At 40.6% G+C, this 26136-nt stretch overlaps 1 protein-coding gene across 4 annotated transcripts in view; it reads right to left on the reverse strand.

The window, feature by feature from the left end:
• ANKRD12 (ankyrin repeat domain 12) overlaps window positions 1-26136 on the reverse strand; it is a 222323-nt gene that overhangs the window by 131733 nt on the left and 64454 nt on the right. The window lies entirely within an intron of this gene.

Consider the following 26136-nt stretch of genomic DNA (forward strand, 5'->3'; position numbering starts at 1 on the left):
AGCATGCAAACCATTCCACAGCCAACCTGTAAAGTTAAGCTGGGCATACACCACATGTATCAAACACAAGGCCCGCCGGGCCATTTCATGTGGCCCAAGCTGCAACACCCCCCTCGTCTCTGTCCCCACCTCATCTTAGCAGTTGGCAGCAGAAGGGAGGACAGAATTCCTCCTACAGATCCTGTACCTCTCTGTAGCTGCCGCACTCCCTAGTCTCCATCTCCCCTGGTCTCAGCATTCAGCAGACTCTGGCAGCTGACTCCCACTCTCCTCTGATCCTCCTCCAGACCCAGCACCCTTTGCTTCCCAGCTTAACCCCCAGCTTCTTTCTGAAGTATGAAACGGAAGGGGGGGGGGGTGCTCTGGACATCTGAGAACAATACAATTCTACGCCAGCTGAAAAGGTTCGCTTACCAGTGGTAACGTCCAAAAGAAACTTTATTGAAGACTGCTCAGACAGAACACCATGGTAGAATCATGTTATGTCTGAGCAGTCTCCAAATAAGTTTGTGGCTAACACCAATGGCGTGCGGCACTCCTTTTTCAGACTTAAATCATCTGCTACAGGGTGTGAGTGAGCTCCATGCTGGACTGTACCTGTCCTTCACAGCTTAAGTCTTAGGTTATTACTAAAACCAGTAATGATAGAATGCAGAGGCAATCATTAAAATGATAAAGAGTAGATGCATTTATATATAGTCAGAGATAAAACCGGCCCTTTGGGAGCAACCATAATGCTGATGCAGCCCATTATGAAATGGAGTTTGACACTCTTGGAATACACAATTCGTAGTCTCCCTGATGCATATAGTGTTGGGACTTGCCTTTTGTTCCAGTGTCCTACTGAGCTATCTGGTTGGGGTGGCATCCAAGTCTACCTTGTAACGAGCTGATACTTTATTAAGAGAACTGGTTGGGTTTTAAGCAGTAGGTGGGGCTATTCCATCTGAAATCAAAATACATATTTTCCCCAGACCAATCATCTTGGACTATGACAATCAGACAGACTAGAAAATATTATAAAAGCACACCAACTGAATGATAACAGAATTTGTTTAATGGCTACAGTATATAAAAAAGTCTAAAGACTATAATGTCTAGACCAATGTTTCTCAACGCCAGTCCTCAAGGCGCCCCAACAGGTCATGTTTTCAAGATTTCCCTCAGAGGAAACTGAGGTAATTACTAAGGTAGTGAAACTGATCAAATCACCTGTGCAAAATAATGGAAAGCATGAAAACATGACCTGTTGGGGAGCCTCGAGGACTGGAGTTGAGAAACACTGGTCTAGACAAGAGTCCAGAGAGCCATATTAAGAATCCTTCTGTTGCACTGCAAGTTTCACCTGAGCGTCTCTGACCAACCAGTTAAAGCGAAGCTATATTTTTTGGAACAAAAAGGGGAAGAAACTGCGCTCTGGTAAAATTATCAAAATCCTAAAAAGTGAAACTAAATAGTTGTGTGAACTATAAAGCAGCAATTCCTCTGCGCAACATAAACACAGTATATTACAAATAGAATAAGAATGGAATCGCGCTAAATACTGATATACATTGGTTAGGTTGTTTTGGTACAAAGGGAGGTGACGCACCGCACCGCCCTTGCCCCTGGACGACGTAACTATTATAAAAAACGCGCAGGGCGGAGCTGGCGTCACCTCTCATGGCTGTTGTTGTTACCAGCAGGATGGGTTAGTCTGCGAGCTTACTGGCCGGCGCTCCAGACGTATAGGCGCTTATTTTACCAGGATTATGTGAGTGCATGATTGTATTTTAATTTTGAATAAAATTTTAAGGTTATACATCATTGGAGCCTTTTATCTTTCATGGTGCATCCATCTATCTGCGAGCTGGAGATAATACGTGGCAGTTTGAAACACACATGTTCCGGTTATGATACTACATCTTAACAAGTTCAGGCTTTGGCTTATCGGATATGGTCCGGAGGAATGATTCCTATTCAGGTTCTCTCTGATCCTCTGTAGTGGGAGATCATGAGTCTCTGGTAAGCGGCCAACTTACATCTTTTGGTGGTGGATTGAGCACTATCTTCACATTATTAAGGATTGCACAGTTTTTTGATGGACTTTTCACATTATTTCAACTATTTATCACATGGGTGATACAGACATTCATGTGTTTGGACTTACGTTTATTTTTAATTGTTTATAACAATAATTATTCAACATTTTTGGTGTTACGACACTCTTTAAATTGCTCACATTTCACGCGATATGCATTCAGGAATTTATTGCTGAATTAGTGAGTACATGTATGTATATCAGTATTAGGCTATATTTTTTGCAAATGTTGTTTTACTTTTTAATTATTTATGAATTGTATAAATAGATCTTTAAACTTTTTTTATTACTGGTATTTTTGTTTTTAAACAAACATCACTTTCCAGAGCATACTGCGTTTTCTAATAAGAAAGCCCAGCAGTACTTTCTCCCTCCCGGAATGTCTGTAACCAGGTATGCGTATGCATTGTGATTAACTTATTATACACAAGCCAACTGTTAGAATGTGAAAACAAAAAATATCTCCACGCTCACCAAGAATAATACAAAAAAAATTATACAAAATAAAAATTTTGGCGCCAATCACTGTTGTGCTTTCCCACACCTAAAATGTTACTATATCCATGCAGCGCAACAAAATTGAAACGAGAAAACTGAATTGATAAAATAAAAAAATAAATATCATGATAAATATAAAAATATGTGATCAATATAATAAATCAATACTAGTCCTTTCTTAAATCACAACCTCAATCTTCTTACAGAGGTGTTTTTCCTTTGAATATCAGTGCATATTATATCATACGTCACAGTTCCTCATAAGTGCTCCAATATACAATTTAAACGTGCTCCGCCAATGTGTCCCACCACATTTCAGCGCTGCCGCTTGCCTCCAAAACATGACCTACACTCAGGTAAGGTCACCGTGCACATTCTCAGCAATCTGGGCCAATACACTGCAGTAATCCACCAGAAGAGTCTATGCCTGGTTCAGCATGTAATAACACTGCTCACCTTTATTAACTTAAAAAGAATAAAACACTACTCACAAATACAGCGCACTAAAAATCCAGTGCGCTAGATAAAGAGCCTTTTTAAAATCTTCTAAACATTGACTCCTTAAGGATAATCATCACTGAAAATGGCCATCCTCGAACTTCCAGGCGTGATTATGTCACGTAGCCCCACTCATGTTTCATCACGTGATACAGGGACTTCCTCATAGGAAAAAAAAGGGGAGCCAAATAGATCTTGCAGAATCATGCGTGGCATTCAGCATTTTAATCTCTTGCTGACCGGCTCACGCCGATTTAGCCGGCAAAGTGGCAAAACCACATACCCTGGATTAACCCTTTCACCCCCTGTATCAGTGTCACTAATAGATCTTTTTTCAGATCGCCGTATTAGTGTCACGGGTGACGCTAGTTAGCCAGATAGATGATTAGTTTCACCGTCAGGTTTTGATAGTGTCAGGTACCCCCATATATTAACGAATAAAGGTTTTAACCCCGATTGCCCCCTAGTTAACCGTTTCACCCCCTGTGCCCAGTGATCACCGTATTAGTGTCAAGGGTGACACTGGTTAGTTTGTTTTTTATACTGTCACCGCCATATATTAGTTAATAAAGGTTTAACCCCCTGATCACCCAGCAGGTGACATCAGTTAGGTTTTAGCATCAGGGTCTGCATCGCCCCAGACAGCGTCAGATTAGTGCCAGTAGCACTGACACCCACGCACGATTCACCTCCCTTAGTAGTATAGTTTTTGAATGGATCAATATCTTTGAGCTGATCTATACTAACGTCCCCAGTAGTTTAGGTTACCCAAAAACACAGCGTTAGCGGGATCAGCCCAGATACCTGCTAGCACCTGCGTTTAGCCCCTCCACCCAGCCCAGCCAAGTGCAGTATTAATCGATTACTGTCATTTAGAAAACACATAATTGCAGCGTTCGCAGAGACAGGCCTGATCTCTGCGAACGCCAACAGTTTTTTTGGTAGCGATTGAAGCAGTCGCTGACAATCAGGTGTTCTTTTTTTCCTCTGTGTTTCACTAGTTGTACCAGTAAACTTAGAGGCCACAATGTCCAATCAAAGGTACACTAGTGAAGAGGCCTACACGTTTCTGACCATGACAGATGAGAGTGAAGAGGAAGTCGCCCATCTATCAGATTCAGGCTCAGAATACGATCCAGCAGACAGCAGCAGCACCCTGACAGTTAGCAGGGACCACTACTCCGTCGTCAAAGCTAAGGTCAGGCATACCCAACCCCATTGTTCTGTTGAGGTGCAAGAACCCCAGGGCTTTCCTATGGAGCAGTGAGCCAGTACTAGTGCCGCTCATCCTTCTGGTGAACTGGCCAGCACCAGCAGTCTAGTACACCCTGGTCGTACATCCAGCACTGCAGTATCATGTGGGGACGTGGCGAGTCCCTAAGTGCAGTTCAAGCTGGTGCGGTGGCTAGCACATGTAGTGTCCCACAGCCACCAAGAAGACAAACAAAGGCCCGTCGAGCCCATAGTGCCCTTCCTGCTGCATTTGCCAATCCTAATTGGGAGCCCACCATTTCTGCAGCACCCGTACTTCCCCCATTCACTGGCCAACCCAGAATTTAAGACCTTTCTGGGCCTATCCTTCCTCATGGCCAGAACTAAAAAAAGCGAGTTGCGGTCATATATTGGTCCACTGACCCAAATCACCATATCCCCGTGTTCTCTGCCTCCATGACCAGGGCTAGATGCAAGCAGATCTTGCGATTTAGGCACTTCAACGACAATCAACTCTGTCGTCCTTGGGGTGACCCCGAATACGACAGATATGGGGTCAAGATGTAAAAGGTCTGTGACAGGGCAACAGGCTATACATATTTTTTTGGTTTACGAGGGAAAAAGATAGTCACGTGGAGCCAGAGAACTGCCCAAACTACATACGGATCGCTGGTAAGATTGTGTGGGACTTGGTATCACCCTTATTCAGAAAGGGGTACCACTTGTACGTAAACAATTATTACATGAGCGTGCCACTTTTTAGTCATTTGTTTGATCATGGAATTGGCGCATGTGGCACCATCCTATCTAATCACTGGGGTTTACCCAGCGGCTGGGGGAGAGAGCCTGGCTGAGAAGTAATAATTTGCTCGCAGTGAAAAGGAGGGATTCACGGAACTTTTTCGCTCTGTCCTCCCTTGATGCAGATAAATTGTTGTGGAGAAACCCCTCTGTATCCACCAACACAACCTTAATATGGGAGGGGTGGACCTCAACGACCAGTTGATGGCGCCATACTTAATTGCCTGTAAGGCCAGACTCTGGTACAAAAGAGTGTCTGTATATTTATTCCAACTGGCTCTGCTGAACGCTTATATGGTATACAAAGCGTCAGGAGGAACTGGATTCTTCCTTAAATTCCAGGAAGAGATCATCACCGCCCTTCTGTTTCCACACGGTGCTGTGCCCCACCTTCCCAACGCAAATGCAGTGAGCTGGCTGCATGAGAGGCATTTTCTCCCTGGTACCCCTACCCATGTCCTCCCTGAAACCCCTACCCAACGATCACCCCAAAGAAGATGTCAGATCTATAGCAAGCGCGGATATAGGCGTGACACCCGTTATTATTGCCCCCACTGTCCTGACCATCCTAGTCTTTGCATTGGTGAATGTTTCGAACGCTACCACACACTAGAGTATTAGTGTAAAAGTACAGCACGGCACAGCCTAGGGTACACTTTCACAGGGTCTCCAAAGATGCCATCGCATTTTGAGAGACCCGAACCTGGAGCCGTTACCGATTACAAATAAAGTGTAAAAAATAAAAATAAAAAAAAGTAAAAAATAGTTGTCGTTTTATTGCTCTCTCACTCTCTATTGTCCTGCTCTTTTTACTATATTTTATCAGGTTTGCTTTATTGTTACCATTGTTTGCTTTTCAGGTACATTCAGCTGCAGCACTGATTTATTTATCTTGATAGCAACAGCCTTTGCTCTCACGATACGCAAATCAGCGACTGTAGGAGGCGATTTTACCACCACAGTTAAAAAAAAAATGGTCCATGCATGTTCATCTTGAAAAGTGGGTGGATGCAGGGCTGTATGCTAATGGTGGGCATACCCACCGATCAATATCTTTTTTCGTTTAGCCCACAGGCTGCATGAAAAAAAAAAAAAAAAAAAAAACAACAACATTACAATATATGCCCAAACAAGGACCAGCAACATACTGGTATGTTGATGGACTTTAAGTGGTTAAACCAGAATGATGCCTGCTGGTTTAGGTATCATCTCGGTATCGTTCTTTTTCAGCCAGCGGTTGGCTTTCATGTAAAAGCAATCCTATCGGCTAATTAGCCGCTAGATTGCTTTCACAAGCAGTGGGAGGGAACGCCCCCCCCCCCCCCTCAGTCTTCTTCTTTGGTTTTCTTGTGCTCTCCTGTCCCACCGGGGAAACTGATAATGCAGCCGGTGGCTCCGCGAACTGACCATAGAGCTGATCGAAGATCAGAATGGCTCCAATCATCTCTATGGCCTAAGAAACCAGAAGCTACAAGCATTTCATGACTTCGGTTTTGCCGGATATAAACAGCGCCATTGGGAAAGCATCTTATCACACCGATTTTGGTGTGGTCAGATGCTTTGAGGGCAGAGGAGAGATCTAGAGTCTAATAGACCCAATCAAAAAAAAAAAAAAAAAAAAAAAAAAAGGGAAGGAGTACCTGGCACTACCTATTGCTGTCATAGCGGATATTTACATTCTCTGTAATAATAAAAAAAAAAACAAAAAAAAAAAACCAAACAAAAAACATCCCTGTCCCCCCGGGGCTCACGTAAACAGCAATTGCAACGTGCATGTGAGGTATCAGTGGTAACCTGTAACGGCTTTTAAATACATATGTAGTTTTTCGCCGCTGCATGGTTGTGCAAAACTTTAAACGTTGTGTCTGGTATCTATGTACTTGGCATAAGATCATCTTTTATATTTATCAAACATTTGGGGAATATAGTGTGTTTTAGTGCATTAAAATTCAAAAAAATGTTTTTTTTCCCCCAAAAAAATTGCGTTTGAAAAATCACTGCGCAAATACTGTGTGAATTTTTTTTTTGCAACACCCACCACCTTAATCCGTAGGGCCTTTGCTTTAAAAAAAAAAAAATTATTATATATATATAATAAATAAGTTTGGGGGTTCAGAGTAATTTTCTAGCAAAAAAAAAAATATATATATTTTTCCATGTAAACAAACAGTGTCAGAAAGGACTTTGTCTTCAAGTGGTTAGCAGAGTGGGTGATATGTGGCATAAGCTTCTAATGTTGTGCATATGACCGTTTTTGGAAAGCAGACACTCCAAGCTATTTGCTGATAGGCATGTTGAGTCCATGGAATATTTTATATTTTTCCAAGAGTTTCAGGAAAATGACAATAATTGTTTTTTTTCCCAACAAAGTTGTCACTAAATGATATATTGCTCAAACATGGCATGGGCATATGTGAAATTACACCCCAAAATACATTCTGCTGCTTTTCCCAAGTACGGGGATACCACACACATGTGGGATTTTTGGCAGTCTAGCCGCATACAGGACCCCGAAAACCAAGCACCGCCTTCAGGCTTTCTAAGGGCGTAAATTCTTGATTTCACTCCTCACTACCTATTACAGTTTCGGAAGCCATGAAATGCCCAGATAGCAAAAATTTCACTCTATAGATGTGCAAAGCTGTAGCATTTTCCTTACACTTCACAATTATGTCCCACTTTGTGTTGGTCGATCACATAAAATCCTAATAAAATACATTTACGTTTTTGGGTGTAATATGACAAAACGCGGAAAATGAATACTAAAAGTATGAATACTTTAATGCACTGTACAGGTCGGATCCAGCTTTCAAGCAAATATTCAACAGGGCATCCAGATGATTTCTGCCTGATCCCACAGATTACATGAACAAATAGCAGGGTGTATAAAAGAATCTATGATTTAAAAAAAAAAAATTTTTTTTTTTTTTTTTTTATTTAAAAATCGATTTTTTTAATTTTTAAATCAAATTTTAATAAAATGCTTTTGGGGTAAAATCTATCTAAAGATAGTTTTCTATTTAAAATACACTAATAATTTAGTTTATTCAGCATGAAATGGAGCTTAGTAGTTATGTAGCATGAGGATGTATATTCTGCAATATTTACATTTTTTGGTAAACTCATTCAATGAATTCAAGCTCTGCAAGCTGAGATAACATGCACAGCATTGATGCAGTCACATAATTTCACAGTAACCATGAGATAAAAACAAAGTCCGGGAATATTCCTTTATCCCATTGTCTTGCAAATCTACGTACACTACAAACTATGGATTGAATCAGTTCTGATATTGCTGTTTTACTAAACTGACAGCTTATTATTCTAAATAGGAAACTTTCATTTTGTTTGCAAATATTTAAGATTTCAACTACCAGCAAGAATAAGTCCTTACATTTAAAAGATCACCTGTCATTTCAGATCCATCATGGCAGCGCCTGTTAGCGGGCATCCACTCACCTGCTGCCGCCACGTCCCTCACCTTGTTGTGTCACTGCCGTATCACTAGCTGTCCCATTAAGGTAAATAGGATTGTCAGTGAGTCAACAGTGGATCAGAGGAGGCGCAGCTGCAGGACAGAGATGACAGTTGTTTTTTTAAAAATTATGATTTAAATCAAGCCTTTTTACTAGTGATTTAAATTGTCTTGATTTAAATCAAATCCACCCTGACTAATAGAGATTGATCTTTTTGGATTATAGGGATTCTAAAGTCTAAAGGTTTTTTACCTTAACCACTTGCCGACCAGCCGCCGTCATACTGCGGCGGGTCGGCACGATCCCGCAAGCCGTTGTAGCCGTATGCCAGGAGTGCCGATGCTCGTGACCGGCTTATCAATGCACACAGAGATGCCTACTAAGCACCTGGCTTGCTAAGGAGGCACCCAGATGAGGGAGAGGCTGACAATGTGGGCAGGGGATTGCCGGAAGAGGTGGTAAGGGACCTTTTTGTGCAGTATCATTGTAGAGAGTAGATAAAGCATGATTTTTTTTTTTTTTAATTTGAAAAAAAAAAAAAAAAAAAAATAGGAAAAAAATACAGCAATCTCCATAAACTTTATACACAGTGAACAGGCCTCCTTCATAATTCCTCTTCTGGTTGAATGTTCTTAGTGGGTTCCACTACACTGCAAGGGTTATATGCTTGCTTAGGCAGAGAATTAGGGCATAAATACTTGCCTTACGCCTCACCTCAGCAACTCTTTCCAGCCCTGAAACCAGCCCCCTTTAGCTGCAGTGCTCTGTAATGAATGTAGTCTAGCCTGCTCAGTGTACCATACAGGTTTGTTACTTTTGGTATGAAATGTTAGGAAATTAAATAGAAACAGATATTTCACACACATATTATGGATATTGTTCATGACTTTAGTGAATTCTGAAGCAAACAGCAATTTTTCCCCCTTTATAAATGAAACCCTAAAGTGAATCAGTGGAAAACAGAAATAATGCATTTTTTACTGGTCAAAACCCGCTCCCTCTTCTATTGGAACAACCTATGCCAGCGGAAGTTGGCCCCTCCCTCCCCGCAACCTTCTGGGACATGCCACAAGTGGCTGCGAGACCATTCACAGAGTGTAGCGCATCCCACATACAACATGACAGTATTTGTAGGTGCTGACTTTTTTTTTTTAGTGATTGAAGATCCTAGTGTATTGCCTTAGTTAAGCTTGCCATAGAGCGTTAGTTTTTTTTTTTTTTTCTATTTCAGCCAGTGGAATAGATTCAGGGTGGATGGAGGAATTCCTGACCAAAGAGGGTCACTTGCTCGGCACTGCTGCCATCCTTAGAGTGCCATTGTCACCGCCCTCCTTTCCATCTCATGGAGACAGAACTCCTCTCAACCAGCTAAAACGCATGTGAATTGTGCTACATGCCAGAGGGATTAGAATTCTGTTCTGCCAATTTTGGGAACCAGCCCCGACGCCATCACAAAGACCTAAATCTGTTTTTAAAATGTGCAAAGCAGTAATATTAGACTAGAAGACTGAACAGGGCATATACATTACACTATACTAGATGCAGTTTGGCTAAGAAAATGTTTGAGGTCATTGTGCATTTAACAAATACTCTATAATCAACAGCCTTCTGTGAGATGGATACTGGCATCCTGCTGGCAGTTTTCCTCTCTCCAAACAGTAAAAAAAAAATCACAGCACAAGCTGCTGAAAACTAAAATCCAGCGTCTGAAAATATATGCACATTATAACTGCAGTCTAGCTTTACTAATATATCTTTACAGCAAATAAGCACCTGGAACTCTGACACAGTGTCACATATAAAGCGCTTTCAAGTAACTGAAAATTTAAATATAGAACTGCACATTCCAAAAGTATGATGTGAAAGCATGCATATAAATCTATGCTGAAAAACTGCCAATAGCTGTGGTTACATGCACTATACCATAGAGAAAATTCATTTTACATGATAGGAGATGGTAATATTTTCCCAAAGAGAAAATCCCCCAAAATGTTTTGAAAATCAGTGAATCTGATAACTGTGCACTTTGATCAGTCACAAGTTTTTATAATGTTTTAACATCCAGAACTGTACAGTACAGCGTCATGCCTTCTCTGAAGAACATAATTGGTGCAGGCCATTGAAACTACTACTATTACCCCCTTCCTGCCCAGGCCAATTTTCAGCGCTGTAACATTTTGAATGACAATTGCGCGGTCATGCAACACTGTACCCAAATGAAATTTTTATCATTTTTTCCACACAAATAAAGCTTTCTTTCTGTGGTATTTAATCACCACAGGGTTTTTTATTTTTTGAAAAAAGGACCAAAAATTTGGAAAAAGAAAAAAATCATTTTTGTTTTGGTTATAACATTTTGCAAATAAATAATGGTTCTTCATAAATTTTGGCTAAAATGTAAACTGCTACATTTCTTTGGTGAAAATAATAAGTCAGTCAGTGTATATTAACCACTTCCCATCCAGGCCAATTCTGCTAGAAAATTACATAGAACACCCAAACATTTTTTTGGGTCGAATGATGATTTGCCAGGGGTCACCGAATCCAGGGATTTTCCATTCCCCCCCACCAAGGAGTAAGAGAAGGAATGAAAATAGACAATACATGGAAGGGAGAGGAAAAGAGGGGGAGGAACAAAGAAAAAGGGAGAGAAAGAATAAGAGAAAGAACGAGAGATGGCTAGAGAGAGGGATGGGGGAGGGAGAAATTAGGATAGAGGGAGATAAAAGGGAATGAAAGGAGAACAAAAAGAAAGTGTTACACTTTCTAAAATGTACCATAAGGGATTTTAATACTGTATGGGTGGAAGGGACTCAGGGAGCACTAAATGTCCATGGGTTAGGGGTGCAAATTACTACTCTTGCCTTGGTTGCTGACAACCCACGCTACGAAAATAATTTTACTGTTAGGGGTCCCCACAACTTGGGAAATTTTATCAAGGGGCCACGGCACTAGAGGGTTGAGAACCACTGCCCTAGAAAATACAATGGCGGTCGTTGCAACTTTTAAACTAGCACGGTATTTATTTGCGCAGCAATTTTTTTCATGCTTTAAAAAAAAACAAAAAAAAAAAACATTAAAGTTAGCCCAATTTTTTTGCATAATGTGAAAGATGAAGTCATGCCGAGTAAATAGATACCCAACATGTCATGCTTCAAAATTGCACACGCTCGTGGAATGGCGCCAAACTTAGGTACTTAAAAATCCCCATAGGAGATGCATTAAAAAATGTTTTACTGGTTACATGTTTTGAGTTACAGAGGAGGTCTAGGGCTAGAATTATTTCTCTAGCTCTAACGTTCGCACCGATACCTCACATGTGTGGTTTGAACACAATTTTCATACGTGGGCGGGACTTATGTATGCGTTCGCTTCTGCGTGCGAGCACACGGGGACAGGGGCGCTTTAAATTTTTTTTTTTTTTTTTATTGTTAAATTTGACTTTTATTTTTTTTAGTTTGACACTTCAAAATTTTATTAATTTATTTTTTATCACTTTTATTCCTGTTACAAGGAATGTAAACATCCCTTGTAATAGGAATATGGCTTGATCGGTCCTCTTTACATTGAGATCTGGGGTCAATAAGACCCCACATCTCATCTCTAGGCTGGGAAGCCTGAAATAAGAAAAAAATAAACAATCTAGGCTTCCCAGCCGAGGTGGCGCCATTCGTTTGAATGCAGAGGCCGGGCGTGATGTCATAACATCGCACCCAGCCTCCGAACGATCATAGAGACTCTGGCGACCATCTAGTCGGCTGAAAATCTTTATGATCACCATCCGGGACCAGCGGATCTGTTCTCCGACTCACCGATGGAAGCGGTGAGTTGGCAAAAGCACCGGAGGGTGGCCGGAGGGGGGACGTCCCCTCCCGCTGCTCGTGAGAACGATCAAGTGGCGGAGCAGCCGCTATGATCATTCTTATGGTGTAGGTAATCGCCAGCTGAAAAAGCCGATATCTGAATGATGCCTGTAGCTGCAGGCATCATTCAGATACACCCCCGCAAAGTCAAGGACGTCCCTGGACGTACCTTGGGCGGGAAGTGGTTAATCAGTCCGTAGGAAAATTATAGAGTCCGCAAACTATAGTATATCTCTGAAAATCTATCAATCCTGATGTACTGACAGTCTATATTTCTTGAGGCCCTAAAATGCCAGGAGAGTACAAATATGCCCAAATGATCCCTTTTTAGAAAGTAGACAGTCCAAGGTATTTAGTAAGAGGCACGGGACATTTTTTTGAAGCTGTATTTTTTTGTCACAATGTTTTTTTTACACACTACGAATGTTACAGTTATAAGAAACCATTTCCTCTGCAAGAAAACTATTAATTGTTAACTGTTTACTATTATGATAAGCTGTGATTGGCCACAGCTAATCACAGGGTACAGATGGGCTGTGATTGGCCCTGTCTGAATTATGTGATCACAGTGACCAATCACAGAGCTCATCACAATAGTACACAGTGAAAGGCATGAATCAAAGCTTTCATTGTGTAAATTTGTTATATGACCTGCTGTGATTGGCCACAGCGATCACATGGTACCAGCAGCGGGAGGACATCATATGATGTCCTCCCAGGATAACAGGGCTCCCACTTCGCCTTTATATTACAATAGGCCAGACTGGAGGGGGTTAAAGACTCGTGAATTCAGCTGCATGTTATTTAATGTGGCCATGCACATGCAGGCATTTATGCGTGGATTTGTGTGCAACGTTCAGGGGGTATTAAAAAAAAAAAGAAGCCCTAAAGCTGCGTTTAGAGAGGCTCTTATCAGAATAAATTTACACATGTCCAAGCATATACATGTACACATATCCTGTTGGCCTGGATATTTTAGCCAACAAAATTAGTTTACTCTTCTAAAACGCCATATGCCTGTAAACAAGCATAAATATACGACTTCTGGCAGTATATTTGGAGCATATCTGTGTTCATTGGGCCTAAAAAAATGTATGCATGTGATCAGGAGCTATGCCCTCTGACCTTGATATATTTTGTACCAAATACCTGAAAGCCAGGTAACCTAGCAAATGGATCAGGATATGAAAATATGGAAAAATCTAAACCTGTAGCTATGCACACTGCATTATTGCATGTAGAAAACAAGTAGCTTTCCTATTTAGCACAGGTCACTCTACAGCAAAAAAATATTTGAGAATCAAGAACCAAAAGCACACTTTGGAAACCGCAATATTGCAGTGGTTTTACATAACTTAGCTCAATTATAGAAAATAAAATTGCCCAAACTAGTACCGTTTAAGACCCAAAGCCAAGCAGAAAAAGAATAACCAAATGTCTAAAATATGGTCATATGTAATATGTAAATGGCATAAATGAATGGTATTATTAGGAAATCAGTTTAAAAGGACTATTTAAAAAGCAATTGTTTAAAGCAGAGTTCCACTGGTTTTTGAGTTTATTAAAAGTCAGCAGCTACAAAATGTATAGCTGCTGACTTTTAATAAACAGAGACTCATCTGTCCCATGGTCCAGCAATGCAGCCACCCGAAGCCTCCATTCTCTCCCCCTTCTCTTCGAGGCGCTGACATTGTGAATGTGGGCGCCCGGCTGTGACAGTTTGCGGCTTCACAGCCGGGCACGAGCCGCGCTGCGCTCCGTCAATGGCCAGGCAATGTTCTGGAACCTGTGACATGTCCCAGAACATTGCCGGGAGGGAGGAGTCGCCTAGGCAGCCAGAAGTCGGAAGGAGGAAATGGGACAAGAAGTCACACTCCAAACCAGGTACCCAGCCCCCCCCCCCCCCAAAAAATGACATGCCAATTGTGGCAGGTCAGGGGGCGAGAAGTACTTAAAGCGGAAGTTCCACTTTTGGGTGAAACTCCGCTTTAAAGTCTCATTTTTTATGTTTAACACAGATTGGAGGGTATTTATTAGTCGTGTTGCACAGCAAGGCAACGCTAAACAGAAGCAGTTAGAACTGGGAGGCCAATTTTTGATAATTATGCAGTGTCATTCATAAATTTCTTTCTGCTCAAAAGTAGTACTGCAACACATGAAAATCTACTCATGACCATTTCTTAAAGAGGAAGTAAACCCTGATGGGTTTTAGTTCTTTTGTTCGCTGCAAAGTAAAAGCATAATGGGCTTGTATGCAACTTGTATGTGCCACTTTCCTGCAAACGTAGCCCACGCTGTCCTCGCTGCAGGCCGCATCCATCTTGAGCCCTCTCTCTTCCAGGGCCGCGGACTTCGGCTGTGTGACTGGCCGGAGCCACGTGACGTCACTCTCGCCACTCGCTTTGGAAGAAATGGCTTGGAGGGCCGTTTCTTAACAGTGCATGCGCCAATTACATAATTGGCGCACTACATGGTAAATATCTCCTAAACGGCGCACGTTTTAGGAGTTATTTACAGTACCTATAGGTACACCTTATTCTAGGCTTACCTATAGGTACACCTTATTCTAGGCTTACCTATAGGTACTTGTTCTAAAAAGGGGTTTACAACCACTTTAATTGTACAGCATTTTGCTGAAATTCTGTCTCAGTTTGCTTTCAAGCCCAGGCATAGCAAAAACACATAATTATCACAGATTTTGCTGACATGCAGCCCGATTTACAGGTTTTCTTTTTCTAATTTGAATGATAAATGTCTCTTAAAATACCCAGGAACAACAAGCACATTTCAGATATAATAACCCATTACCTCTAAAATCACAGACCTAGGCCAGTGTTAACATTGCTCGGTTTACATTCAGCTTGTCTACATTCTGCACTGTAAAGTTGAGAGAGCAGTAATCATACAAATCAAGACTTGGAACATTTACTCCACATAACAGTTTGATGTATTGTGTTCGATGCTAGGAGCTATAAGATGGTTTTGATAATGCACTGTACCATGTAAATCACTAGAGAAAAAGGTCTCCAATTCCTGGGGGAAGGTAGCCTTCACATAAAATGAATTTAAAAAAAGAAGTATGGCCAAAGCTCTTTTGGCCACACTTCTCACGTGGGTCACAGGCATGCACTTACTTGTGCTCTCCTGTGACCCAGAATCAGCCGACAGTGGGCTAAGGTCCACTGACGTCACAGAACTGCTCCAGGCTCTGGAATGATCCCAACATTAAAGCGGTTCTAAAGGCTTAAGGTTTTTACCTTTGTGCAATCTTTACACCTTTAGGAGCTGGATATCCACCTGAACAACATGGAGATCAAAGATCTCAGGGTGCACCTTTTTATTTATAGAAAAATACATTTACTAGCAAACCCCCAATAATAAGTAACAAGCTATAATTTATGTGGCCACAACCCAAAAGCCTTGTGACCACAACGTGTGTACGCCCCCGGCTGTTGCCTCTGCAGCTAAAGAGAAAGTGGTTGGGAGGTATTAAAAAACTGCAGCTCAGCTGAGGGGTTTTACTTTACCCTAACCAATAGTGTGAACAAAGTCCTAAACACACAAAGCACTTTACAAAGTACCACCACAATGACCCCCTCTGCTCAGTGCAATTCACCCCCCCAACCACCCATATTCCTCACGATGGAGTTCTCCCCTAACCTCCCTTATCCTACTCCCTCCCAACCTACTCCCTTCAGTATAGACTGCCCCTGTCCAGCATAGACCAACCAGCTTTATAATACAGAACCCCCCACCCCCCTATAGCCCTCTGCTCAACTGCTTCGCCCACACGACCCTCTGCTCAACTGCTCCACCCACCCGCCTCTCTGCTCACCTGCTCCGGACAGCTCTCACTCTAACCATACTCTATTAGTATGCCACTGGGTAGGAGCAGTTTAGCCCGGGGTCAGAGACGCATCACCAGGCTACTATCGACAAATACTGTACATTGCAATCAACAGGTTGCCAACCCTGGCTCTAGACTAGAGCCTATGAACTATGAGATCCACTCCAGAATATATGTGTCTGGAGTATTTTTGGAGAAAGAATATATAGTTTAGTGTCATCTTAAAATTACATTATTACCATTCTAGTGTTAGACATTTAGGATGTTCATAATCCAACAGTATACTTTGCATAAAGTTATGCAACAAAGCAGTTAAGATTGAAAATTGCTGATGGAAACAGAGGAATAATATCACAGTACATTGCACACAGTGTGTACCCAAGGATGCTGAGGTATCATATATAGGAACAGAAACATCTTTCCAGTTGATAATAAAGCATGTTCTAGGAAATTAAACTTACAAAAACCAACGAGTTATATGTAGGACACCTAGGGTGGAAAAGAAAAGGAAATGGAGCAGGGGAGTGAATTGGGTTGGGGGGGGGGGGGGGGGGGGGTGAAGTGCCACTGGTAATGGAACTTTACATGAATCATCCTTATATATGCCAAAATGTTTTTATATTGATGTTGTATATTGGCTATGCATAACTTCAGAGAAATTAGGACCTTCTACATATTAGTATTACTATCATTCTCCCCATCCCATTTTATGGAGGCAACATGCTGTCGTTTAGATTGTACTGTATTATCATTTACACTTTTGTCATTGGGAATCGGATGCTGGTATCATTCCATTTTTGCCTGTCTCCGTAAGGAGTAAGGAAATGGCAGCATCATGCAGGTCTGTTTCTTTTTGTCTGTATACATACACATCAGCACTATAATTTCTCTCATTTTCTTTACCATTTCAGAATTCTGCTACATGATAGTACCTGGAATGAAAGTGTCTCTTAATTTCAGTTTTATTCTATCTCAAATTCTTTTCTTTTGTTCAGTGAAAAAAGTGCTGGGGTTTAAAAAAAAAAAAAAAAAAAAAAAAAAGGAGCTTGGTTTAACAGTTGCAATTAGTCTAATTTATTTTGGTTCTCTTTCATCTCTGGAAAGAAAAAAACATTCATATGCATAATCATAACTTGGTACTTGGCATCTATGAACAATACAGCATATAGTATATTTGCCAAGAGCATATACAGTTGTGCTACATGTATTAAGGTGCCAAATATGATCCAAAAATATGAATATTTCTATATCACTGCTTTTCTGAAAAGCTTTACAAATCAGAGATACAGATATCTATCTATATAGATAGAGATTATATATATATATATATATATATATATATATATATATATATATATATATTTATATATATATATATATATATATATATATATATATATATATATATATATATATATATATTATAATAATATATATAATATAATAATAAATATATAATAATAATAATAATTATATATATATATATACACACACATACACACACACATACATACATACACACACACACACACACACGTAAAACACTTTCTATGGAATGGCAAAAAACACAAAATTTTAATTTTCCAGAAAACATGAAAATACTGCCCAGGTCTACAGAATCATCTTACATACATAGGCCTTATAGTCTGCAAATAGAAAAAAAATGGTAATCACTATGGCATGCTTCAGCTTTGGAGAAGACTCCTTATTGGTGTGTGTAATGGGACTTTCCATTCACCAAGGAAGCTTGTAGCAAATGTTAAAATAAACCATATACTTAAAAAAGTGAAAGCAAGAAGTCTGTCGTTATTAAAGCTGAAGTCTAGGCAGATACTAAAATAAACATGAAATACATATTTACACATAAAGAGCTGAAATACCTAAATAAACCTACATACCTTAAAAGACTGGCTGACCAACAATTACAAATCGCTTATCAGGTAAAAGAGTTCACAGTATGTACATACAGTATATCCTGTGTATTTAGCTGCTTGCCTGGAGTTCAGCTTAATGAAAATGGCCCAAGTGATCTGTGGGACTTTGTGACCTGCCAAACACGGGCTTTTCCACTACTGCATACCTCTGGTGTTGAGCTCAGTTGGTGGTTAGGCGTTATCATGTATGAACAGAGAAAAGAACAGGAGAGGAAAGGATATCTTACAGAAATGGGTGTGAATCCGCAAAGCATCAGAACTGTACACATGTTGACTAATTTTGCCAGAATTATTATCACTTACTTACAAAGTTAGTCATCCAGCTGGATCTGTTCTAAGAATACAACAGAGTCATGTGTTTACAAAAATAAAAAAAACTTGGGAAAAGAGATAAGAATACTAAAAAAAGATAATAAAATCAGTACTCAAAGTAGAATTTCAGACTGGATCCAACTGCTCCACCCCCTCCTAAAACCTATTATGACTAACCTGTGTAAAAAAGATCTGTATACTTACCTATTCTCAGGCAGTTCCAGTCCAGTCACATGACATCCCCTTTGTCAACCAGCATCGGATGCAGGGGAGAGGAGGAAGCGCTGACAACGGATGGGCCATAGGGGCCTATGAGTGACATTGCTGCTCCCAGGCATTGCCAAACGTCAATATCGCTCTCCCTTGCAGCCGACGCTGGCTCACAGGGGAAATCATGTGACCAGACGGGAGCGGCCTCAAAATAGTAAGGATAAAGTTCTTTCTTACAGATGTTAGAATAGCTGTTGAGCTGGGCTGAAGAATTTTTGAGTGTAGTTAGGTTTGTCTGGAATTCTACTTTAACCTCTTCAGCTCCAGAAGGTTTAACCCCCTTCATGACCAGGCCATTTTCTGCAATACGACACTGCGTTACTTTAACTGATAATTGTGCAATACTGTACACAAATATAATTGATGTCCTTTTTTTCCCCACAGAGCGTTCTTTTGGTGGTATTTGATCACCTCTGTGGTTTTTTTTTTGTTTGTTTTGTTTCTAGCGCAAAAAATAGACTGACAATTTTGAAAAATAACAAATATTTTACTTTCTGCTAGAAAAAAAACAGACCCAATAAAAAAAAAAAAAATAATAATAATATCGCATTTCTTCATCAATTTAGGCCAATATGTATTTTGTTACATACAAAGATACCAATAAATGTAAATTGATTGGTTTACACAAAAGTAAACAGATATTTTTATTTATTTATTTTTTTTTACCAGTACCATGGCAGACTGTGACACTAAGGAGGTCAAATCGGACACCAAGTAAGACTTGACATATATTTGGGGATCAGAGAAACCAATACAGTGATCAGTGCTAAATAATATGCACTGTAACTGTACTAATGACACTGGCAGGAAAGGAGTCAACATTAGGGGCAATCAAAGGGTTAAATGTGTTCCCTGGGAGTGCTTTCTAACTGTCGGGAGGGGGATGCTGGTACTGTGAGAAGACAGAGATCCGTGTTCCTGCTTAGCAGAAACACAAGATCTGTCTTCTCCTGTCACAGAATGGCGATCTGCCTTGTTTACATAGGCAGACCGCCATTCTGTCTGCCTCGGGAATGATCAGCGGGTCCCAGTGGACAGCGGGTCCCAGTGGACATCGGGTCCGTGGGATCTGCCGATCGGCTCCTGCTGTGTCCAATCACAGCAGGAGCTGGTCGCCGGCGTGCGCGCCCCAGACCTAGAAAACAAAATCACGTACAGGTACGCGAGTTCGCGCTAAAAGGCCGCCCTGACACAGTATATATGTGTGGGGCGATCTGGAAGCGGTTAAAGTGATACTTAACACACACCGTTTAATTTACATTATCCCTTCCCTTTATGCATGTGGATGACAGCACTGTACCTATTTTAATAAAAAATAAAAAAACATCTAAGTACCTTTTTCCTAATTATTATTATTATACAGGTTTTATATAGCGCCAACAGTTTGCACAGCGCTTCATATACAGCTGTCACATGACACACATCTTTCCCAGCCTGTTTGCGGGGAAATATAATGAGGAGCTTCTAGTCCTCTGCTGCTGGTCGCATGTTCAAAAAGAACAACAAAAAAAAAACCAAATAAATAAACCCCAGCAGCCTTTGGCATACAGAGTAAAAATAATTAATATCAATAAACGGTTTTAAACCGTCATACAAATATAAATTTGAAATTAAATCTTTATTATCTTTTTGGCAATAACATGGTGTGGGTGGATTTCTGCCAGTCACAGGCTGTGTCACGCCCCTCCAGTCTGTCTTAGAACAGGGAGGTGAAGCCTCAGACAATCTACATGTAATAGAGAAGGAAGGGAGTGGGCTGTCATTTACCACCGTGTATACACCCACTCTATAGTCACATGGGCTGTTCAGATGCTGCTGCAGTGGGGACATGAGCAGGAGGGGAAGCCTTATTAACTGCATAAGGTTTGTATTATCTGGTGATCTAGGCCCTGAGAGTTAGACTAGGTATACACGTGTAGAGTTCTCCCCTTCAGCCCCACAGCAGAATCTTCACTACCAGCTATTATAGTCAGACAGCTACATATTCCCGAATAACCAAACCGTCATTGCATTTGATAGGATGCAGCCACTGTTGATTGCATTTCCATGTTCTGTGTACTGTGGGAGATCAGATATAGTGAATGCAGGGCCCTAGGTTTACGAACACTAAGACAAAGCTTAAATATGTTCCTATTTAGGTAAGGTTTACATTTGTTGTACAACCTTTTCGGACAAAAAAAATAAATGGCAGTATATACACACACATACATACAAATAGGGTAATGAAAATCAGTTCCATTAGTTATATTTAATATTGAGATATAATAGGTCATTAATACTGTAGTGTGAACAGTTCAGTAACCCAGGTAGCAAATGCATAAAAATAAATATTGCGACACTCACATTTTTTTCCCCTGAATCCTAAACTGGACAGTCTCCAGAAATTTGTATTTGTTTCTTCAACTCTATGGAGTTCCCTTTTATATCCATTAGAAGCAGTAAGAATAAAAATATTTTTTGATGAGCAGCCGTTTTTACTGTACTTTGCTGTCTGACTCGATAGTATTGACCAAATATTTCATTTTTTTTTTTCATTTATCATCAAGAAAAGTTGTAGCTACTTTAAATTTATTTATCCAGGTCTTATGCGCATTCATCTCATTACTGCAGGCTAAAATCTCAGTTTGTGACAACACTGAGGCCAGAAGAGCAATCTGCCCGTCTTAGCTTCTTAACCGGTATCATAACACAGGTTTATGCCAGTGGAGAAGTTGCATGCTTCACCTAACATAAACCTTTGTGTAATGACCCCAAAGGAAGAGCCTCAGTGACCGATTGGGCTGCAGGCGCAAAGTTGTCAAAAGCAGAAAGTCCAATCCACAGGGAAAACATGATCAGGTCTGCCACATACATTTGTAAAGCCCCCTATATATTTATAGCACAATCCAGAATATATTTTCTAACTTTTCACACAAAAGGGTAATAATTTTGGTGTCAGGGAAATATAACATCATAAAGAATTCCATTTTCTTGCACCTTTATACAGGTTCTCTTTAATTTCTAAGAACTTAAAGTAGAAGTTCAGTCAAAAACTAACTAAATCTACTGGCAGACGAATTCTAAAACTAATCTATCTAACCCTGTAAAAGAAAAAAAAAAAAAAAAAATTGCTATACATACCTTTTTTGCAACCACTCCAGTCTGGTCCGGTCCCACGCTAAGCTGTCAGCGGCAGCTTCTGTGTTTATGTGTGTGCAGGAGAGGCAGCTGACAATAGAAGCCCCATAGTAACTCTATGGGTGACGTTCTTCCCAGGCATTTCACAGCTTCGGTCGGCTGTCTCCTACAAACAGCATCCGCCACTGGGGACCGGACCGGCTTCAGAAAAAGTATGTATAGCGATTTTTGCTTTACAGTGCTGGATAGATTAGTTTTAGAATGTGGCTGTCTGACGATTAATAGTTTTTGGCTTAACTTCCTCTTTAAGTATCTGAGCTTGAAGGCCTAGTTAACTTTTTTTTTTTTTTTTAGGAAAAAAATGAAACAGAAGCAAACACCTGTGGATCCTTAGTACTAAAATTTTCTATTTTAATCCTTCTTGGTTTTACAAGGCCAGAAAACCCTGTTTCCTCTTAACATTTCTGGGATTTTTTTTTTCTTTGGTAGGAGGATGCCATGCTTGACAGAGAACAGTAGTTCTCTGTACGATTACACACAAGGCCTAAATGAATGACGACAACTGCAGTCTCAAACAAGTTGCCCTTCCATTGCAAGTATATACTGTATGTGTTACTTGATTACATTTATTCAAAATTTATACCCAGCCTAAATTAGATTTCTTGGCAACTATGTCTATGAAATACTACCCCCAAAGGAAAACCATAAGTGTAAACTATCCCTACTTCACAACAGTGTCAAGCTGCTACTGACTGATGCCTTCCCTGCTTTACGTGACAAGGCCTGTGTGCTGTAATAAGCAACAGTGGTATAGGTCAAAATTCAAAAATCTCCCTGGTAGTCCTTTTATTAGTATTTTTAAAAGCATGTAGAATTCTTTAAAAAGGCATTGTACACTTACAAATGTTTTTGTTGCATTAGGTATTCGTGTAGTTATAGTCTCTGTGTTGGTTTGCCTTACCTTGAAATGATGGGCTAACATGTTTTGGCTGCAGTCTGTAGTGTCATGGCTGATCAATTTCCCTATGCCCATGTACTGTTTCAGCTAGCAGATCCCTATACTCCAAGAGGACAGTACAACATCCTGTTCAAGGTCACAAAGTGTCCAATGCATGCCTCGCTACCTCCTTTGTGTTGCATCATAATGGTGTATGTACTCGTGATAAAACACTGCATAAATGAGCGTTCTCTAAATCCTTTGCATGCTTGTGTCTGTGTGAGATCCAGTTACTGTGTAGTCCTCACTTGCATGAACACTAGACAAGGAGACCCAGAGATTGTGGGATATATAGTTTCTTCACAGAAAGTATTGGGACTCACACTACAGACAGAGATCATGCATTAACCTTTGCAGTGCCATGCTGCAAGTCTCATGTTTTAACACTATAGGGGGTGTGTGTACAGGGCAACAAATGACACCATAAAACTACATAACCAACGCACATGTCATGCACGGAAAAAAAACACAAGGTTCAGGTAGGAAAGTTTACCCATTTCCTAAATAAAACTGCAGCAGGTGCAAGGGGTAAGAATCTAAAAAGGTACCTACATATACCTGCAGCAGTCTTATTCTAGGAATTCCTAACAGGTAGAGCTTTAGCACTTTCTGATCATGCAGAAGCTTGTCCATCACTTCCTTCACATTGCCATATACAGTGCCTTGAAAAAGTATTCATACCGCTTAAAATTTTCCACATTGTCATGTTACAACCAAAAGTGTAAATTTATTTCTTGGGATTTTACGTGATAGACCAACATACAGTGGCACATAATTGTGAAGTAGAAGGAAAATAAATGTTTTTCAACATTTTTTGAATATTTGTAGAACCACCTTACACTGTAATTACAGCTGCAAGTCTTTTTGGGGCTGTCCCTACCAGCTTTGCACATCTAGAGTGACATTTTTGCCCATTCTTCTTTGCAAAATCGCTCAACCTTTGTCAGATTGGATGGATGGAGAGAGTCGGAACAGCACTCAACTGCATTTAGGTCCGGACTTTGACTGGGCCATTCTAACATATGAATATGCTTTGATCTAACCCATTCCATTGTAGCTCTGGCTGTATGTTTAGGGTCGTGGTCCTTCTGGAAGGTGAACCTCCGCCCCAGTCTCAAGTCTTTTGCAGCCTCTACAGGTTTTCTTTTACGATTGCCCTGTATTTAGCTCCATCCATTTTCCCATCAACTTTGACCAGCTTCCCTGTCCCTGCTAAAGAAAAGCATCCCCACAACATGATGCTGCCACCACCATGTTTCTTGGTGGGTATGGTGTGTTCAGGGTGATGTGCAGTGTTAGTTTTCCACCACGCATAGGGTTTTGCTTTTAAGCCAAAAAGTTCAATTCTGGCCTTTGACCAGAGCACCTTCTTCCACGTTTGCTGTGTCCCCCACATGGCTTCTCGCAAACTGCAAACGGGACTTCTTATGGCTTTCTTACAATAGTGGCTTTCTTCTTGCCACTCCTCCATAAAGGCCAGATTGCAGTGGAGTGCAAGCCTTATAGCTGACCTGTGAACAGATTCTCCCACCTGAGCTGTGAATCTCTGCAGGTCCTCCAGAGTTACCTTGGGCCTCTTGGCGGTTTCTCTGATTAATGCTCTCCTTGCCTGGCCTGTCAGTTTATGTGGACGGCCATGTCTTGGCAGGTTTGTAGTTGTGCCATACTCTTTCCATTTTCGAATGATGGATTAAACAGTGATCTGGGAGATTCTCAAAGTTTGGAATATTTTTTATAACCTAACACCGCTTTAAAAACTTCTCCACAACTTTTTCCCTAACCTGTCTGTTGTGTTTCTTGGCCTTCATGATGCTGTTTGTTCACTAAGGTTCTCTACCAAACCTCTGAGGGCTTCACAGAACAGCTGTTTTTATACTGAGATTAAATTACACACAGGTGGACTCTATTTACTAATTAGGTGACTTCTGAAGGAAATTGGTTCCACTAGATTTTAGTAAGTGGTATCAAAATAAAGGGGGCTGAATACAAACGCACGCCACACTTTTCAGATATTTGTAAAAAAAAAAAAAAAAAAAAAAAAAATTGAAAACCCTTTATCATTTTCCTTCCACTTCACTTTGTGTTGGTCTAGCACATAAAATGCCAATAAAATACATTTACGTTTTTGACAAAATGTGGAAAATTTAAAGGAATATGAATACTTTTTCAAGGCACTGTATTTGCATATCGATCAGCACATTATTTTGATGGATCAAAGGGAATGTGTGGGGAGCAAAAGGCAGTGGCAAACTCCAGCACTACCCAGAACAGGGCACGTTACTGAAGTACATCTCTGGTCAAAATGTAAAAATCACAATTTCATTTCCAAATTGAATTTCAATTATGTCTAGCCTACTCATATTAAAGTTGGGTTCCCATTTAAAATAAAAAAATAAATAAAAAAGTCAGCAGCTACAAATACTGCAGCTGCTGACTTTTAATTGGACACTTACCTGTCCCAGGGTCCAGCGATGCGATCGAAGCCCCATCCCCCCCCCCTACACTCGTCGGCATTTCAACTGTGGGCGCCCGGCTGCTACCACTGCGCATGCGCGAGCCGTCACTGGCCCCGCAATCATCTGGGACTGGTCACGTGTCCCAGATGATTGACAAGAGGGAGGGTGGAGAGGCAATCTCCCTTCCTGCACCGTGGGAAGTGACGTCAGGAGCCCAGGCACCAAAGGAGGCAGACTACGAGGGACCCCCTAGCAACAGGCATTTAGAGGCGAGTAAAAAAAAAAAAAAAAATTTTCTCCAAATGTTTAATTTAATTTTTTAAAATTTTATTTGAGAAACATTACTAATTTTTTTTTTTTTTTTTTGGGGGGGGACGGGACACTCCACTTTAATGCAAACTTGATATTTATAAACATACCTTGTGAAAATTTACGGGTCACAGAATTTACTTCCTTTTATTCTGTGACTCATATTATGACCTGTGAGTAGGCACTGCCGCGTAACATGTTTCACAGAGTCTGCCTTTTAAACTACAGAGGTGCTGAGAGGAGATTCAGGAGGCAGAGACAGTAAAGGAATCACTGTTTGCAGGCAGCAAGATACCATGAGATATGTAGTCCTTAGAAATTGAAAGTTAACAGCAAAAGGAGAAGATTTAAAGCATGTGGGGAATCCAGAAAGTTGTAGAAAGAAAGTCAGCAGACGAGCATCACCCAACCTAAAAGTAAGCTTATACTGAACTGGTGCCCCACCAATTGAACAGGCCTACTTTTC

The sequence above is a fragment of the Aquarana catesbeiana genome, linkage group LG05 (assembly GCF_042186555.1).
Source record: "Aquarana catesbeiana isolate 2022-GZ linkage group LG05, ASM4218655v1, whole genome shotgun sequence".
In the NCBI taxonomy this organism is placed as follows: domain Eukaryota; kingdom Metazoa; phylum Chordata; class Amphibia; order Anura; family Ranidae; genus Aquarana; species Aquarana catesbeiana.